This window comes from Hypanus sabinus, chromosome 26, assembly GCF_030144855.1.
Source record: "Hypanus sabinus isolate sHypSab1 chromosome 26, sHypSab1.hap1, whole genome shotgun sequence".
NCBI classification, from domain to species: domain Eukaryota; kingdom Metazoa; phylum Chordata; class Chondrichthyes; order Myliobatiformes; family Dasyatidae; genus Hypanus; species Hypanus sabinus.
Genome location: NC_082731.1, coordinates 47,428,934 through 47,446,764, shown reverse-complemented (window position 1 = coordinate 47,446,764; position 17,831 = coordinate 47,428,934). Strand labels below are relative to the sequence as shown.

The 17,831-nt window shown below is 43.0% G+C and overlaps 1 long non-coding RNA gene across 3 annotated transcripts; it reads right to left on the bottom strand.

Moving 5' to 3' along the window:
• On the bottom strand, window positions 1–16,880 carry LOC132381533 (uncharacterized). Of its 3 annotated transcripts, none has more exons than XR_009508066.1 (4): window positions 16,861–16,880; window positions 6,755–6,819; window positions 5,727–5,795; window positions 1–661 (listed from the first exon to the last, which is right to left on the bottom strand). It is a non-coding gene; the product is annotated as an uncharacterized LOC132381533 (long non-coding RNA). The 3 variants fall into 3 exon arrangements; XR_009508065.1 differs by lacking the exon at window positions 16,861–16,880 and adding an exon at window positions 15,876–16,000; XR_009508067.1 differs by lacking the exon at window positions 16,861–16,880 and adding an exon at window positions 15,276–15,295.
• Window positions 16,881–17,831: the final 951 nt, after the last annotated feature.

The window sequence follows — 17,831 nt, the reverse complement described above, 5'->3', positions numbered from 1 at the left end:
TTATTTTTGACTTGTAAAATTTATTGTAATAACAGATCTTGCATATTGAAGCAGTGACTGAAGTAGTTAACAATAATTGTGTTCTGTAAGACATCTTTGTTAGCGTTCCCCACAATTTCCCCTTAAGTACCCACTATTGCTCACTAATCCAAATAGTCATTTAGTACTGTCAATTCTTGGCCTGATCTTTCTTCCAAGTGTATTAATTGCATTGACCTGGATTAAAAAAGTGAAACTAAACCAAAACACAGTTCAACCTGAAGAATTTAGAAAACCGAAATGTTAGCTTCTCTCAAGGCACTGGAAAAGATTATTTTGTTTTAACTTCAATCCAAACATCTAATTCTGCTTCATCCTTCAGAGATTTTAAAAAGGCCCTTCTATTTTTAAAGTAATTTTGTCAAGTGTTAAGTTCCTTTAAAAAGAGCCTGTTTAACAACCATTACCATCATAGAGATACCCAGTAAGCAACATAAAATGAGCTAGAAGAAACTAAGTAGAGGGATATGCTTAATCTAAATATGAGAGGGCCCCTTGGGATCCAAGACGCATGATCAGGCAGATGCTACCAACAGCCTGGCTGCCATTACTTGCAGTGCTTCTTCTCCTTCTTCCCCTTCTTCTCTTTCTTATGCTTCTTCACTTTCTTCTTTATTCCACACTAAATGGATTTAAAAAGGCATGTCAATTTTAAAAACCAACACATTTTAAAGTGATCAGTTGTACCAGATCCTTCAGACTTGGATAATGTTTTGAGCTTTCAGTGCTCCTTAAATTTGTAAGCTCCTTTCGTCCATATGAACATGGCAATACTACAACCCTTGTTAAAAGTTCCCTCCCAGTTTAGAAGTTACATAACTTCTTAAAATTTTGTCATTAGCCTAGGGGTGTGGCCCTACTTCTGGTCCAACTCAGTGGAGCGCGGTATTAGGCATTTATCATGTCATCATATATGAATGAGTGCCTATTAAATCTTCTCACATCACAAATTTTATTCAGAGAAGCAGCATGGTAACAGTCCCTTCTGACCAAAAGAGCCTGCACTGCCCAATTACACTCATGCGATTAATTACCCACTAGCCTGTATGTCTTTGAATGTGAGGAAAAACCAGAGCACATGGTCTCAGAGAGAACACTGGCATTTTAGTAGCATTATACTAACCAGTATATTGCCGTAGCCTAGGATTAGAGTCTGTGTGCCATGCATGCATTGCTATTGTATATTTGACTGATTCAGATATCCATTGTTATTGTTTAATGCCATTGTACATTACAGTACCAGCCAACAACTGCCTTGTGCTTTCCCTGTTCCACTTTAGCATCTGTATGATTATTTGAATTGGCAAGGCACGAGGAGGCTGACTGGTATTATAAGTTCTGAATGGTTGGATTGTTGAATAAGAGTTCTGTTGTTTTTTTTCAGGAATGTCAGGATTATTTTGTGGAGAATATTAGCTCTTCCAGAATCAGAGTACTTTTTGCTCAGAGCATCAAATGACAAGATGAAGACGGGAGTGCAGAAAAAATGCTTTGCACTTTAGAATGCCGTGCCTCGTCCCCTCTATGGTTGGCCTTATACATTGTGAATCCAGTCAATGGTAGCATACTGCATTGCTAAGAATTTATCCAAAAGGAATTTTGTAATGTTATGGAGGCAAGTAGACTCTTGTTAGAAGTTGTTATTGGTTAGCAGTTACTTTACATGAATATCAGCCCGAGCCTTCAATGCTGTTGTGTCTAATTGTCCGAGGGCTGAGTGAAACTGATCGGCAGGAATCAATGCTATTTATTAGATGGGAAGCTCCCTGACAAAGCAGAGCTCAGGTTGTGCCTGTAATAATTAGCTCTAATAAGCACAGCCACTCTCCTTTTGCTGGTATGATAACAGATTTCCAATTCCATTCTGCAATAATGTTGGAGACAATGATCAGTGATATATCTCATTTTGCCAATGTTACCTCTCAATTTAGTTGTGAAAAGTTAAAGAGGATGCAGAGGGCGAAGTATGAATGGTCAAAAATGTGGCTGAGAATACAACGTGGAATAATGTTCTTTCTTCTACCATCTACCAGAGTGGATGGGTTTAGTTTTTTATATTTAAAAAAAAGATTGAAAAGAGGTGGTGTGTTTTTAAATGAGCCAGGTAATCATGATGGATTAGAAAGGCAAACAGTAGACAAAACTTTGTTAGAGATCTAGTATCCAAGCCCAACCAAAGAAGGGGATATTTCCAATGGAGGGAGTGCACAGCTGAACTTCACGGCAGCTTGTTTGCAAGATGAAATTAAAACAACTTAGCTTGAGTTAAGGAAAAGTATGAAATGGTGTCCTTGAAACATACAGGCAAGATGATCACCTGGCACAAGAACCAATGCTCTTTGTCAAGCAGAGATAAGGAATGTCTTTACCCCGAGTGTGGTGAGCCTTTGAAATTCTGTCTGTGGATGCTGTCACTAAGTATACAGTATTCAGTTTTTAAGAAGTGAAATTAAGGTGAAAGATTATAAAGTAGTAGAGTGGGCATGAGAAGCTGAATGCCCTAATATAATTTCTCTTGGTTTTTAAAAGGTTTTCAAAGCAAATATGTTCATTAGTTAATGAATCCTTTTGTACAGTATTTTAACACCTGTAGCCTAGCAACAATAGCCCAAAGCATAAATAAACCTGGGTCCTTGGCTGATTGCCCAGATAATGGTGTAGGATCAGATTATCTTTTCATTAGAAAAATGAAAAACAACATTTGCCTTGGGCACTTAATGGAATTGGCTAACAACAGCAATCCTGACCAGACAAGGATGGCAACATGTTATCACCTTCAGTAGTAAGCAACTGAGTTTTAAAAAAACCCTTGTCTATGTGCTCTGCTGCAGAAACAAACACATCCTTATACTTGATGGCACACTCTGAGCTGTATCGGGCGGCACAGACATGCGATAGTTATGTGGACAGCAGTGTGCCGAGCAGTTATTGTTGCGGAGCGCATTTTTTCAGTATGATTGGAAGAGAGATGCTGGGGACGAAAAGTGCAGTTCTCTTCTTACTGTTAAGAAATTAAGTTTCTATTTACAGAGGGATGTTTTTGTGAAAAGGTGATGCCAGTTCCCCAACGTATCGTATGATCATCTTGAATGGATAGAAAACAGCCACGTGGATTCAGAATTGGCTTGCCTGCAGAAAGCAGGGGGTCGTGGTGGGGAGTACTTTGGATTGGAGGGTTGTGACTAGTGGTGTCCCACAAGGATCGGTTCTGGGACCTCTACTTTTTGTGATTTTTTTTTTATTAACAACCTGGATGGGGGGGGGGTAGAAGGGTTGATTGGCAAGTTTGCAGATGACACAAAGATTGGTGGTGTTGTGGATAGTGTAGATGATTGTCGAAGATTGCAGAATGCAGAAGTGGGCTGAGAAGTGGCAGATAGAGTTCAACCCAGAGAAGTGTGAGGTGGTACACTTTGGAAGGACAAACTCCAAGGCAGAGTACAAAGTAAATGGCAGGATACTTGTTAGTGTGGAGGAGCAGAAGGATCTGGGGGTACGTGTCCACAGATCCCTGAAAGTTGTCTCACAAATAGATAGGGTATGCTTATGGGGTGTTAGCTTTCATAAGTCGAGGGATAGAGTTTAAGAGTCGCGAGGTAATGATGCAGCTCTATAAAACTGTGGTTAGGCCACACTTGGAGTACTGTGTCCAGTTCTGGTTGCCTCACTATAGGAAGGATGTGGAAGCATTGGAAAGGGTACAGAGAAGATTCACCAGGATGCTGCCTGGTTTAGAGAGTATGCATTATGATCAGAGATTAAGGGAGCTAGGGCTTTACTCTCTGGAGAGGAGGATGAGAGGAGACATGATACAGGAATAGATAGAGTGGACAGCTGGCACTTCTTCCCCAGGGCACCACTGCTTAATACAAGAGGACATGGCTTTAAGGTAAGGAGTGGGAAGTTCAAGGGGGATATTAGAGGAAGATTTTTAAACAGAGAGTGGTTGGTGCATGAAATACACTGACTGAGTCTATGGTGGAGCAGATACACTAGTGAAATTTAAGAGAATACTAGACAGGTATATGGAGGAATTTAAGGTGGGGGTTTATATGGGAGGCAGGGTTTAAGGGTTGGCACAACATTGTGGGCTGAAGGGCCTGTACTATGCTGTACTGTTCTATGTTCTAAAACAGAATGACAGAAAGAAAAATGGAGGGCTATGGGGAGGGAAGGGTTGAATTGATCTTAAGAATAGGTTAAATAGTCAGCATGATATCATGGGCTGAAGGGCCTGGGCTATAGGGAGCTGATATGTGGGGTTCAGCTCTGAGGACTCAATCTTAGTTTGGAATGTTGTTCACTTCAATTATTTGCATGTTCTTTCCCTCTTTCTCATGTGCATTGGGTGTTTTTTTTTTCTTTCTTTAATTGGGTTCTTTCGGGTTTCTTGTTTTGTTTACATGTGAGCAAACAAATTTCAAGGTTGTACAACTGTACATTCTTTGATAATAAATGTACTTTGAATCTTTGGATCTATGACCCAATGGTTTATGTGCTAGCAGTAAGTCAAGCCATGAGAGGGATCATGTTTGTTGGGCACTGGGTCCCAATAAGCAACTTCTGTCCAAAAATGAAATTATGGTTAAAATTATAGTACATGGTGGTCTTATTTGTGAAACAGAATAGGATCACAATTGTACTTCACCCAGAAAATAGTATTTTTTTAAATGATTGTAAGACTGGGGTTTCAAACCTGGGGGCCACTGGCCCCTTCCTTAATGGTATTGGTCCATGGCATAAAAATGCTTGGGAATCCCTTTCATAAAGGGAAGAGTGAATGAAACTATAATGCCATCAAATTGAAGGCCAGGCAGTAGAAATTTAATTCTCATGTCACAAGTGGATGGTGAGGAAACTGAAGCCAAAAGGGCCACTTCCCATAAACTTTTAGCCAGAGAGAAGTAAATCTGTGGAATGCTCTGCAACGAACTGCGGTTGAGGCCAAGTCTGTGCATATACTTAAGCAGAAGTTGATGGTTTCCTGATTGGTCAGGGCATTAAAGGATATGGCAAGGCGGCAGTATATGGTGTTAAAGAGTAATTTTTGGGTTTAGGTCATTAACACTTAGTAAATGGCTTCAGCCACCAGTCTTCTGTTCCTTGACAATGCATTTCCTAAAAGCTGTGAATATGGAATACCAATTAAGACACTGCTGAGGAGAAAGTGTGAGGTTTGCATGCAGTTTCAAAGACAGCATTATCTATACTTTGGATTGTCCTTCATGTTAAGCACGGAAAATACCAAATGAATGTATTGTGGATTCAGTTTGGAACAATGGACTCCTGAATTCCAGTCCTGATGATGCTGGCGCTGGTGGGATGGACGTAATTGGGAGGTGTGAAGTTTGTATGTAGTTTCAAAAGAAAGCATTGTCTATACTTTGTAAAGATGGAATTGTCCTTTGTGTGTAGCAAGTAAGTAATCGAGCCCCACGTTGGGAAGCAGAGCTTTCCACCAAAAGCATCTCTGTCCATATGATGCCTGCTGAACCTTGCTTTGTCAAATAAAGAAGCTGCTTTGTATCTACCAGTAACTTTCTCTCTGGTGATATCATTCATGCAACAACACATGGGGTTGAATGGGATCTGGGATAAACCATGATGGAATGGTGGAATGGACTCGATGGGCTGAACAGCCTGGCTCTGCTCCTATGTCTTGTGGTCTTTTCCCATTTGAATCCTACCTTTTCTTTCCCGTCATGCTCTGAGCTGGAGCTGGAACTGGAACTGGAGCTGGAGCTGGAGCTACCACTCTGTAAACAAAAAGTTCAGTTCAAAAAGTGGATCAAAGGTTTCCTTAGCCTAACCAAACACTCATTTAAACAAATGTCTGATACCAACAGAAAGACCAGAGTCTGCAAATAATGTAATCTAGAGTAACACTATAAACTGCTGGAAGAACTCAGTGGGTCAGATAGCATCTGTAAAGGGAAATGAATAGTTGTCACTATGGGTCAAGACCCTTCATTTGAACTGGACTGACACACCCTAAACTGTTTACTGTCCTATTTCAAATTCCCATAAAAAAAAACCCTTATTTAACCAAATTCAGTGACACCAACAGACTGGTGTAGGGAATACAGATGATTAAATTAAATACATTCCAAAGATAATGGGAACAAGACTGAAGGGGAAGGGCTGGAAAGAGTAATTGTTTAAAAACACTGGTTATAAATGCACACTGTCCTTTTAAACCCCACTTCCTCCACCCCTCTGAATATGGATGAGAGGATTCTCAAAGAAGATCTCATCAACTTGTCATGGTGGGGAGGCTTGTGAGTTCTTGACATCCTCTATGGATGCTGTCTGCTTACCTCCTCGTAGGGTCACTAATGGGGGTATGGTCAAGTGGGGGAGGGGTTCCAGACAGAGGAATCAAACCACCTCAACAGTGGGAGTGAGTGGAAGATGATGACAACACAACAGCGGTGAAGATGGCTGATATTTTGCATTCCACGTCACTGGACCATTAGGTGGCTACCCATGCATCAGTCTTTAAACAAAGTCACACACAGGAGCTCTCCATTAAAGAAACCTGCCCCAAACTGCTTAGGAGAACATCATACTCTGCTTGAGTGATCACACTACTGCCAAAGTAGGGAGTACGATTTCCACAAAAGACAACACTATAAATCCTCTCGCACCTTTCACTGCACACCCTGAGCAGTAGACAACCTGCAGATCAAAACTGAGCTGTATTAGACACTCTTACCTTTTTATCACATTTCTCTTTATCACTCATTTTTGCTGCACAAGGCTTCTTGTCCTTGTCAAAATCTGTTGGAAAAGTAACATTTTAGAATTGGGCTGAGCTATTTAAGAGTGCAGGTGCCAGGGTAACCAGACCAGTCTGAAACCCAGCACAACTGCTGCAAAGTATCAAATTCAGTTAATGATACAAATCTAACAAACATTAATAGTGACCAAAAGGTTACCAGATTCTCATCGTGACTCCATCTAGTTCACTAATACCAAGACACAAGAGATTGCAGATCCTGGAATCTGGGACAAAAACTTCTGCCGGAGGAACTCAGCAGTCAAGCAGCATCCATGAAGGGAAATGGACAGTCAGTGTTTTAGATCAAGACCTTTCATTTGGACAGAAAGATAGGGGCAAGATATCCAGTATAGAGATGAGAAAGGGAGATAGGGTGGGAATGGAATTGTGGAAATAGATGTCAATGACACAAGAGATTCTGCACATGCTGGACATCCAGAGCAACACACACAAAAAAAGCTGGAGGAACTAACTCAGCAGGTCAGACAGCATCTGTGGAGAGGAAATAGCAGTTGATATTTGGGCCAAGAGTGAAGAGCAATGGATAAGTTTGACTCCCAAGACAAATATGGAAAGATGTAGGGGAGGGAGATGTTGACTCTTCCATCCTCACCTATCACGTACAACTTGTATTCCACCCTTTCCCCTCTTTTTTATAACATTCATCTTCCCTCTATATTTCAGTCCAAGAGTTTCAGTCAGAAATGTCCACTGTCCATTTCCATCACAGAAGCTGCCTGACTAGAGTTCCTCCAGCAGTTTGTTTTCTGAACCACCAATATCCTTCAAGATAAGAACTCTGCCATGGTTAGCCAGTCTGGCCTGGCCTGGCCTGTGTTGTGACTGTCACACTGTTGTGACCAGTGTAGGGAACTGTAAAGTCTATTCTGAAATTGTTGCTCAGAACTCGGGGAGTAATAAGGGACATCATCTCCATATTGAAAGTCATCATTGCGGGGGGGGGGGGATTCTAACTAATTACAATCTTATAAATATTTACAAAATACCCCCAGCCTCCTATATCCAAGTGAGAATAAACCCAGCCCATCCAATCTTTCCTTGTAACTACAGCCCTCCAGGAGACACACTTTAAGTCTCTTCTGTACTCTTACACACCTCCACACATTTCCTGTAGTATCGCGACCAGAACTACACACAATGCTAAGGTGCAGTCCCATCACTCAGTTGTACATTTGTAACATGAAGTCCCAGTGTCTCAGCTATGAAGCCAACCATACTGAAAGCCTTTTTCACCACCCTGTCCACCTGTGTCATACATATAGGGAGCTATGGATTTGTATCCCAAAGTCCCTCTGTATATAAATACGCCCTGCCATTTACTCTGTATGCCCTACCCTAATTTGTATCAAAGTCCCTCTGTATATAAATATTCCCTGCAATTTATTCCGTATGCCCTGCCCTAATTCGTATTTCAAAGTCCCTCTGTACATAAATACTCTCCGCCCTTTACTCCGTATGCCCTACCCTGATTTGTATCCCAAGTCCATTAGCTGACATTTGTCTGACACATCTCCACCCAACTTTATGTCCCACAGCATTTTTAAACCTCGTTATCTACAATTTCACCATTATTATTATAACATTCACAAGTCAGCGGCATACACAACTAACTAACCACCTAGTTTATAAAATAAGTACAAGTGTACTGTCCTTATTCAACAAAGTGGTGTATCCACACTCAGTGGCCACTTTATTAGGTACCCCTGATCATTAATGAAAATATCTAATCAGCCAATCACATGGCAGCAATTCAAAACAAAGACATGGTCAAGAGGTTATAGCTCAAATCAAATGTCAGAATAGGGAAGAAATGTGATCTAAGTGACTTTGACTGGAATGATTGCTGGGGCCATGTTGGGTGGCTTAGTTTCTGAGATACTCAATCAGCTGGGATTTTCACGCACAACAGCCTCTAAAGTTTACAGAGAATGGCGTGAAACAATAACATCCAGTGAGCAGCAGTGTTGTGGATGAAAATGCCTTGTTAATAAGAGAGGTCAGAGGAGAATGACCAGACTGGTTCAAGCTGACAGCAACTCAAATAACCACATGTTACAACAGTGGTGTGCAGAAGAGCATCTCTGAATGCACAACACGTCAAACCTTGAAGTGGATGGGCTACAGAAGCAATAGACCACACACATACATTCAGTGGCCACTTTATTAAGTACAGGAGGTAGGTAATAAAATGTCTACTGAGTTTATGTGCAGATTCAAGGCTCCACAGGAGGGAAAGGGCAGACTTGGGAAGAAACAGAGGTTACTGTCATGTGTGGTAATTAGTGATAATTAGAATTTGCTCAAGATACAAGCAATAACGAGAACCACATCCTCCACCCCACCCAGTTCATAAATAATGGAACTTGTACTGAAGTAATAACCAAGAAGAAATAATCTTATTCTGGATGAACAGATTTATCACCCCAGTCATGTTCCGTGACTCTTACAGTGAAGGTTCTGCAAGACTGATTTCTGAACAGGTTCTCAGGGTGCCACTCCTTGTGTTTATTGTTCAGCTAGATGGGTGTGACCAGTTGTAGTTCTTTGGCTTTTGGAAGAGAGAAGGGAGTGACCAGAAACAGAAGCTAATGCAAGACAGTTTGGGAGCAGCTGTTAGTAAAGTTGAATCACCACCAATGGGACACTATTCACTATCTCTACAAAACATTAACCTGATCCCTGTTCATTTAGGGTAGATATGGCATGAAGGCTCAAATTCCACCTTTATTATCTTTTAGGGTTTTTCTGTTCAACAACAAATCAGTTCTTCCCCCCCCCCCCCCCCCACTACCCCTGAACATCCCCAGCTCATCATCTCACATGCTTCATGGATGCCTTCCCTACCACCTCTAGTCCCTTTGGGCAAGCCCATTGTTTGCCCGAGTCACTCTAACAGCATTCTCTGCCAAACCACCTCCTTCCTCATCAAGACTTCATGCCCAGTTAGTTTGTCCACAAGCTTCGACCCTCCTTCCTTCGAACTATGTTCCTACAATTCCTGCTGTACCTGTGCTGGTGGATGGATGTTCCCACTCTCTGGATTTCCTTCTGCATTGTTCCACAACCTCAGAACGTGGTCCCTGTCATCCACACAATGGCGGAGCAAATTGGTGTAACTGCGTACTTCATGTTAGTCTGGGCAAAGGCCATGTGCTCAGTGGGATTGCAATTTCCATTTTGGCTATTCCATTCCAAAGTGACCATCACTCAGCAATCTTCTCCTACTAAATTAGCATGGCTGACCTGCTAACTCATCACAAGGTGGGGCAGCAAATGAGATTGTCCCAAATTGAGCAGATTCCTGTTTCCAGCAGATGGCTGTTTCCAGCTCTTTACATGTTATAACAGAGCACTTGTGGGTGCCACAGCAACTTAGTGGTTAGTGTGATAATATTACAGCTTGAGGCAGAGTTCAATTCCGATGCTGCCTGTAAGCCCTCCCCATGATACGTGTGGGTTTCTCCTGGGTGCTCCAGTGTCCTTCTACAGTCCAAAGTACATCGTAAATTGTCTTGTGAACAGGCAAGGGTTAAATAGGTGAGTTGCTGAACAGTGTGGCCTGTTTGGCAGGAAGGGTTTATCTCTAAATTAAAAAAAATCTGTTCATTGCTTAAATTAAAAAAAAAACCATTTCAACAGAAGACTCTTTAAAAAATCCCCTTGTTAAGAATTATTGTGAACAGGAACAACAATGGCACAGTTGGCAGGCTATTACAGCACAGTTCCAGCAACCAAAGAGCTGAACTCCAGTGCTTTGGTTTGCAGTCACAATACAGGGCAACAAGAGAGAGCAAGTGCACACTGGCCTCAATAAGCATCTCACCAGCTCAAAACCTGCAGAGCAACAACTGAAGTGTTATCCGATATCAATACGCAGCAGCCTTTCCGGACTCTGGATTGGGGATTGCCAAACGTTATGTGGATTTTCTGGTGTAGTCTGCTTTTGTCATATGCTTTTGTGATATCATTCTGGAGGAACGTTGTTTCATTTTTTAAACTGCATTGCATTTGTGGCTTCTAAATGACAATAAACTGAATCTGAATCCTGGGCCAAGCAGGTGGAGATCAGGACTGAATTGTTTGTTACACACCAGCCAAGAACACAAACCTCTCTGATTATCACACCTCACTCAGGGATGTTAGGCAAGATCTATCTTTCAACAAAGACACTAAAGATAGTTCTTCTGTAGCCACAAATTAAGTACAGCTTTATTTTTATAAACTCTTATTAAAATGAAAGGAACAATTAGGAGCTGAACTAATAGCAGAATGATACTCTTTGTTTAGTAGGTAAAAATAAGTTCTGCACAAGCTGGAAATCTTCAACAACACAAATTAGTGCAGGAACTCAACAGCTTATATGAAGGGGGAAAAAGTCACTATCAACTGTTTATTCCCATTCACTGATGCTCCCTGATTTGCTGAGTTCCTCCAGAAGTGTGTGTGTGCATGTGCTGTTTAAAAGGCATTTTAGACATTTTCAACAAGGGGAACTGAAAGTTGCTGAAGAGAACTATTTCTATAGCATAGGTCGAGGGCCTTGAAGTTTGAAACTCCATAACCTGGGACTAGTAAAGGCAACAACAGTAGGGTTGCAAGTCCCTTAATACCTCTTGCTAATAAAACATAAAATTAATAACAATTTATTAACTAAATATATCAAGAGATATAGAGTTAGACACCAGACACCTATGATATCATGGAGTGAGAGGAGGGATTCTAGGGGCAGAATGCCCTTGTCTATTAATAACTAAGCTGAAGGTTTGGAGCTACCAGACTATCACCAGATAGCAAGATCACCTATATAGGACCCTGGTCAGACCCCACTTGGAGTACTGTGCTCAGTTCTGGTCGCCTCACTACAGGAAGGATGTGGAAGCCATAGAAAGAGTGCAGAGGACATTTACAAGGTTATTGCCTGGTTATTGCAGAGGTTATTTACAAGGCATGCCTTATGAGAATAGGTTGAGTGAACTTGGCCTTTTCTCCTTGGAGTGATGGAGGATGAGAGGTGACCTGATAGAGGTGTATAAGATGATGAGAGGCATTGATTGTGTGGATAGTCAGAGGCTTTTTCCCAGGGCTGAAATGGTTGCCACAAGAGGACCCAGGTTTAAGGTGCTGAGGAGTAGGTACAGAGAATATGTCAGGGGTAAGCTTTTTTTTTACTCAGAGCGTGGTGAGTGTGTGGAATGGGCTGCCGGCAACGGTGGTGGAGGCGGATACGAGAGGGTCTTTTAAGAGGCTTTTGGATAGGTACACAGAACTCAGTAAAATAGAGGACTATGGGTAAGCCTAGTAATTTCTAAGGTAGGGACATGTTTGGCATAGCTTTGTGAACCAAACGGTCTGTATTGTGCTACAGGTTTTCTATGTTTCTATCAAGTTTTGAATCTCACTGATTAGAACAAGGATATGATTGTGTTGAACACTGGTGTTCCTATGGTCCAAGGCTGAGTGGAGAGCCAGTGAGATTGCATCGGTTGTGCCGGTAGGCAAATTGCAAGAAGTCCAGCCCCTTGCTTAGGCAAGAGTTGATTCTAGCCATGACCAACCTCTCAAAGTACCTCATCACAGTAGATGCAGATGCCACCAGTCTGGATGCTCCAACCTAGTTAGTAATAAATGTAGGCCATTCAGCCCATTGAGCCTTCCTGTACCTCCTGCTACAACTGGAAACCTGACTCCCTCATTGGGGGACCAGAGTCAGCACAGATTGGAAATAACATCTGTTCCTCACCGACAATCACACTGGCACAAGAATGTGTGCATATCTTACTGCTCTACTCTTGTCTGTGTAGCGAGGCAGTGCTCAATCACCATCTAGAAATTCACCAGTGACATACTATAACTGTTTTTGCCAGAGTTTCAGATGACGATGAGCCGTACAGGTTGATCAGCTGGTTGAGTGGTGTCACAACAAACCGCCTTGCACTCAATGTCAGCAAGGCTACAGGGAAGCTTCAATGACTAAGGGGCCATCATGAGCCTAACACATTGACGCAATCATGCCAGCAGGTACACTTCCATCAGAAATTTGAGGAGATTTGGTACATCACTAAAGATGTACAGCGTTCTAACTGGCTGCATCAAAGTCAGGAGGCATGGAGGCATCGATACACTGGGTTGGGAAAAGCTGCAGAGGGTGTTAACTCAGCCAGAACCATCATGGCACTGGCCTCTCCACCATGGAGGACATCTGCAAAAGGCCTTGCCTCAAAGTGTGGCATCCATCAAGGGCCCCCACCATCCAGGATATGCTGTATTCTCATTGCTACCATCAGGGAGGAGATACAAGTGTTTGAAGGCACACACTCAATGTTTGGAACAGCTTCTTCCCCTCTGCTATCAGAGTTAGGAACACTAACTCACCATTTTGCTCTGCATTTCCACTTTTTGTTTATATTTTTTATTGTAACAGAGTAATTGCATGCATTGCACTGTACTGCTGCCACAAAACAACTTCCACAACAAAAAAAAACGAGAAAATCTGCAGTTGCTGGAAATCCAAGCAACTCAGCATCTATGGAAAAGAGTACAGTTGACATTTCGGGCCAAGACCCTTTGGCAGGACTGGAGAAAAAGAGATTAGGAGTAGATTTCATAACATCCTGTTTGTCAGTGATATTAAACCTGATGCATAAAATTTGTACCCACATATACTGGGGGTTGGTTTAACAGAGCACCAAGAGCTAACATCACATAAAGGTATTTTGTCAGTCAGTGTGGATCACTAAAAAGTGTTTTCTGCCAATTTAACATCACTATCAGCAGGGTGAGTGGGGAGGGGCCTGTACTGGCAACTGCCCCACACCCCACCCCACCCCACTGTCAGCACAGCTTCAGCAGAAGTGCTTTGAGGAGATCCCTCACCACCTTCTAAAGGGAAACTAACAATGAACAGCAGTTACCAGTCACACCCAGATCCCATCCCACAATCTCTGTCTGACCTCCTACTGTCACCCCTGCATTACCAAAACAAATACTGAGCAACAGCTTCTTCCCTCAGGCTGCGAGACTTCTGAAAACTGTTACCACCCAGTGCATATTGTGTATGACAGCAATACTAATGTACTGTCATCTGGTATACGCACAAGAATAATATCTGTTAATATTAGCCTGATTCCAGTCCTATATCTTATGGATAATATTATTGTATGTGCTGTACATAATACACCTGCTACGTTTTTCACCTTGGTCCCAGAAGAATGTTTTTTTTCTTTAGCTGTTATACATGTGTACTGCTGAATGTCAATAAACTTGAAGTTGAGAAGAACCAGGCCAACCTGGACTGCACAGCAGTCACTCTAAACAGGACTTCAGATTTCATGGTTGAAAGGTAAAACTTTGAAGGAGTTTTGGGAAAACTTTTAAAAACTTCAAAAGCCCATGGAGTCTGTGGTAGGTTGGTGTTAGGGAAAAGAAACCAAGAGCAGGGAGTATAGTTCAGGCTCAAAATAACCTGCACTTGCGATAAAGGCACAGAGAATGGTAGTAATTCAATGAAGCCTTCAAAGGAGCTAGCACAGGATGGATGTATCAGTGGCCTCATCTTGTGCAGCACCGTCCTGGGTTACTTGCATCCTGCATTCTAACATCTTGTTTACAAATCACACATTACCTGGTAAACAGAGTAATGTTGGAAAAACTCAGCAGGTCAGGCAGCGTCTACGGAGAGGAATAATCAGTCCCAAAACTGTCAACTGATTATTCATTTCCATAGATGCTGCTTGACCTACTGAGTTCCTCCAACATTTTCTGTGTGACTCTGGATTTCCAGCAGCTTGAGTTTAAAACAACAGTGTGTAGCATCAGTGATTGAACTCCAGCTTTTTACTTCACTTAGAACGCGTTGTGCAGGACGCACAGATCAAATGAAGACAGTGCCTCCCGGCTCATCAGCCAGTGGCAGTATATTTCCACAGAGAAGATGCTGGAAATCTCAAAGCAAAAACAGAGACTGGTGAAAATACTCAGCAGGTTAGGCAGCGCCCATGGTGAGAGAAACAGATCATACCCTTTGGCAGTATAGAGAAACAGAAAAATAAAGTTACAGCAAAGGTGTGTGGGGGGGGGGGAAGAGAAGCAAAATGAATAGAGCAATAGAGCACTATTACTCCACCTGCTCCCATTGACTGGCACCAGGACCATAGCCCACCATACCTATCCAAAGTTTTCTTAAATGTTGAGATCAAACCAGCATCCAGCAGTTTGCTGGTAGCTCGATGCAAACTCTCACCTCCGAGTGAAGCAGGTTCCCCTTGAACATTTCACTTTTCACCCTTAACATGACCTCTAGTGCTAGCTTCACCCAACCTCAGTGGAAACAGACAGTTTACATTTACTCCGTCTATACCCCTCATTTGTCAAATCTTCCCTCATTCTCCTTCGCTTCTGGGAGTAAAGTTCTAACCTATTCAACCTTTCCACGTACCTCCAGTTCCCAAATCCCGGCAATGTGATAAATCTTAATCTGACCAGATTACTTCCTCTGGCAGCGCTTTCAGCATGGGCGTGAAGAAAACGAGGTGTCAGTATGTTCCTGCTGCATTTCTCTACGGCTAATTCCCTGTGCCCATCCCGCTGTTACCAACATTCAGGATTATATTCCCTGTCTCCTGTCAAAGGCATCACAGATAAAGTGCAGAACACCACCCTCGGGACGCTGCACTCGCCCGCTCTGTCCCGCCTGCATCCTTCCCCCAGAGCCGGTGCTCCTCGGGTCTCTTACCCATCCCACCAACAGCCCGAGTGGGGGAGCGGTTTAAACGAGTGGCCACTCGTCCCAATCCCACCTACCACTGGTCTACATAGTCTGAACTACAACACACAATCGAAACGCTGGGGAACCTCAACAGGTCTGGGAGCAAGGGGGACAAACACCCACAGGTTCGGGGAGAGACCCTCCATCCCATCCACACACGCAGCACTTTGTGTGCATGTTACTCGACATTTTCAGCTGCTGCATTACTGGCTTTAACACACCGCTGCTTCACGCCACGCCCCGCATGCAAAACCCCTTCACTCCACTTACCTAAACGTCCATAGCAGTGGAAAAATTGATCACTACCCAGCTCTTTATAACACCTTCCTCCCACTCTTAGCGTCACCCTCGGGGGGCGGCGTCCTAATGGGTGTAAACCCGATGCACCTGAAAGCCGGCTAGGGCGTGTCTGCCAAGCAACTGCATCGTTAAAAGTGTTCACGATTCTATTGACCGCGCAATCTGCAGTTAAACATAAAGTAAATTAAACAAGAAATTAAGGGAGTCAAGAAGGTGTCAGGATTTTGAATTTCGTTTGCAATGTCTCTTCCGAGTTGGCCGTGAAGCCACCACCCGCAATTCCGTATTCTGGAAAAAGCTGGAGGAACTCGGCGGGTCGGGCGATATCGGGGTGGGTTTAGATCGGGCAGTTTCTTGACAAGTGCACTCCTCACAAATGCCTGTAACACACGAAAACGTTGAAGGAACTTAGTGGGCCAGGCAGCACCTACAGTCGCCATTTCAGGCCGAGGCCCCTCGATGGGACTGGGAAAAATAGTTGAGGAGTCCGGTAGGAAGGTGGGGGGAGGAGGAAGAAACACAAGGTGAAATGGGGGAGGAGTGAAGGGAGATCATAAGACTCAGGAGCAGAATTAGGCCTTTCAGCCCATCAAGTCAAGTCTGCAGACATCCCACCTTTCAAAAACTCATTTCAGGGAGGTAGCACCCCGCCCCACGCAACGCCATATATCCCCTCCCCCCCCCCCCGGGTCGACCTCCAAGGGTTTATGTAATACTTTGTATAGTGATTTTGGTCTAATCTGTAAACCAAGTTGGGTACATGCAGAAAATGTGACATTAAAATACGTTCTTATATTATCATGGAGTCGTTTTCTTTAATTACAACTTCAAGCAAGTCTACAGGGAGTTTGGCCTTATTACATAGGACATCAATAGAGTAACTCCTTAGCAGCTAGCCAGCTAGTTTAAATAATGTTAGCTATGCTAATAAACGAATGACCCCTGTTAAACTCACCTCAACATTTAACCCACCATGCGCAATAGAAAAATCACTGTTGCAAACAGTGCAGTGAGCAAGACTCATTATTTTTGACCCCTATTAGGAAGGAGTACACTTTAGTGGGGTGAAGTACGTTTTATATTTTCTGTTTTTGGAACTTCTGCAATGGAGCAGCAGGACACTAAACTGAACTGATGGACGATGAAAGAGAGGGGGGGGGGGGTCGACCTTAAAGCCCGCCCACAGAAAAAACTGATAGGTCTACTTAGCACAAAGAGAGACCAATCAGGAAGCTCCCTCTCCCTCTCTCAAAAAAATCGATTTCCAGGATATTGTATATAACTTGCGGGCGTCAGGGAGCCGCTATCAATATGCGGGAGACTCCCGGAACTTCTGGGAGAGGTGGGATGTCTGATTCTGCTCCACCATTCCATCATGGCTGATCCCAGATCGTACTTAACCCCGTACACGGGCCTTCTTACCACATTCTTTGATGCTCTGACCATCAGAAACTATCAACTTCTGCTTTAAATATACACATGGACTTGGCCTCCACCGCGGTTTGTGGCAGAGCATTCCACAAATTCACTTCACTCGGGCTAGAATAGTTCTTCCATACCTCTGTTCTAAAAGGTCACCCTTCAATTTTAAGGCTGTGCTCTCTAGTTGTGGATAGCCCCACCATAGGAAACATACTGTCCACATCCACCCTATCTGTCTCTTTCAATATTCGGTAGGTTTCTATGAGATCACTACACAATCTTCTAAATTCCAATGAGTACAGGCCCAAAGCTTCCAAACACTCATATGTTAACTCCTTCATTCCCAAAATTATCCTCGTGAACCTCCTCAGGATTCTCTCCAATGACAACACATCCGTCATCCTTTCTGAGATATTGGGCCTAAAATTGTTGACAATACTCCAAGTGCGACCTTACTAGCTTTATAAAGCCTCAGAGTTATCCCTTTGCTTTTAAATTTTATTC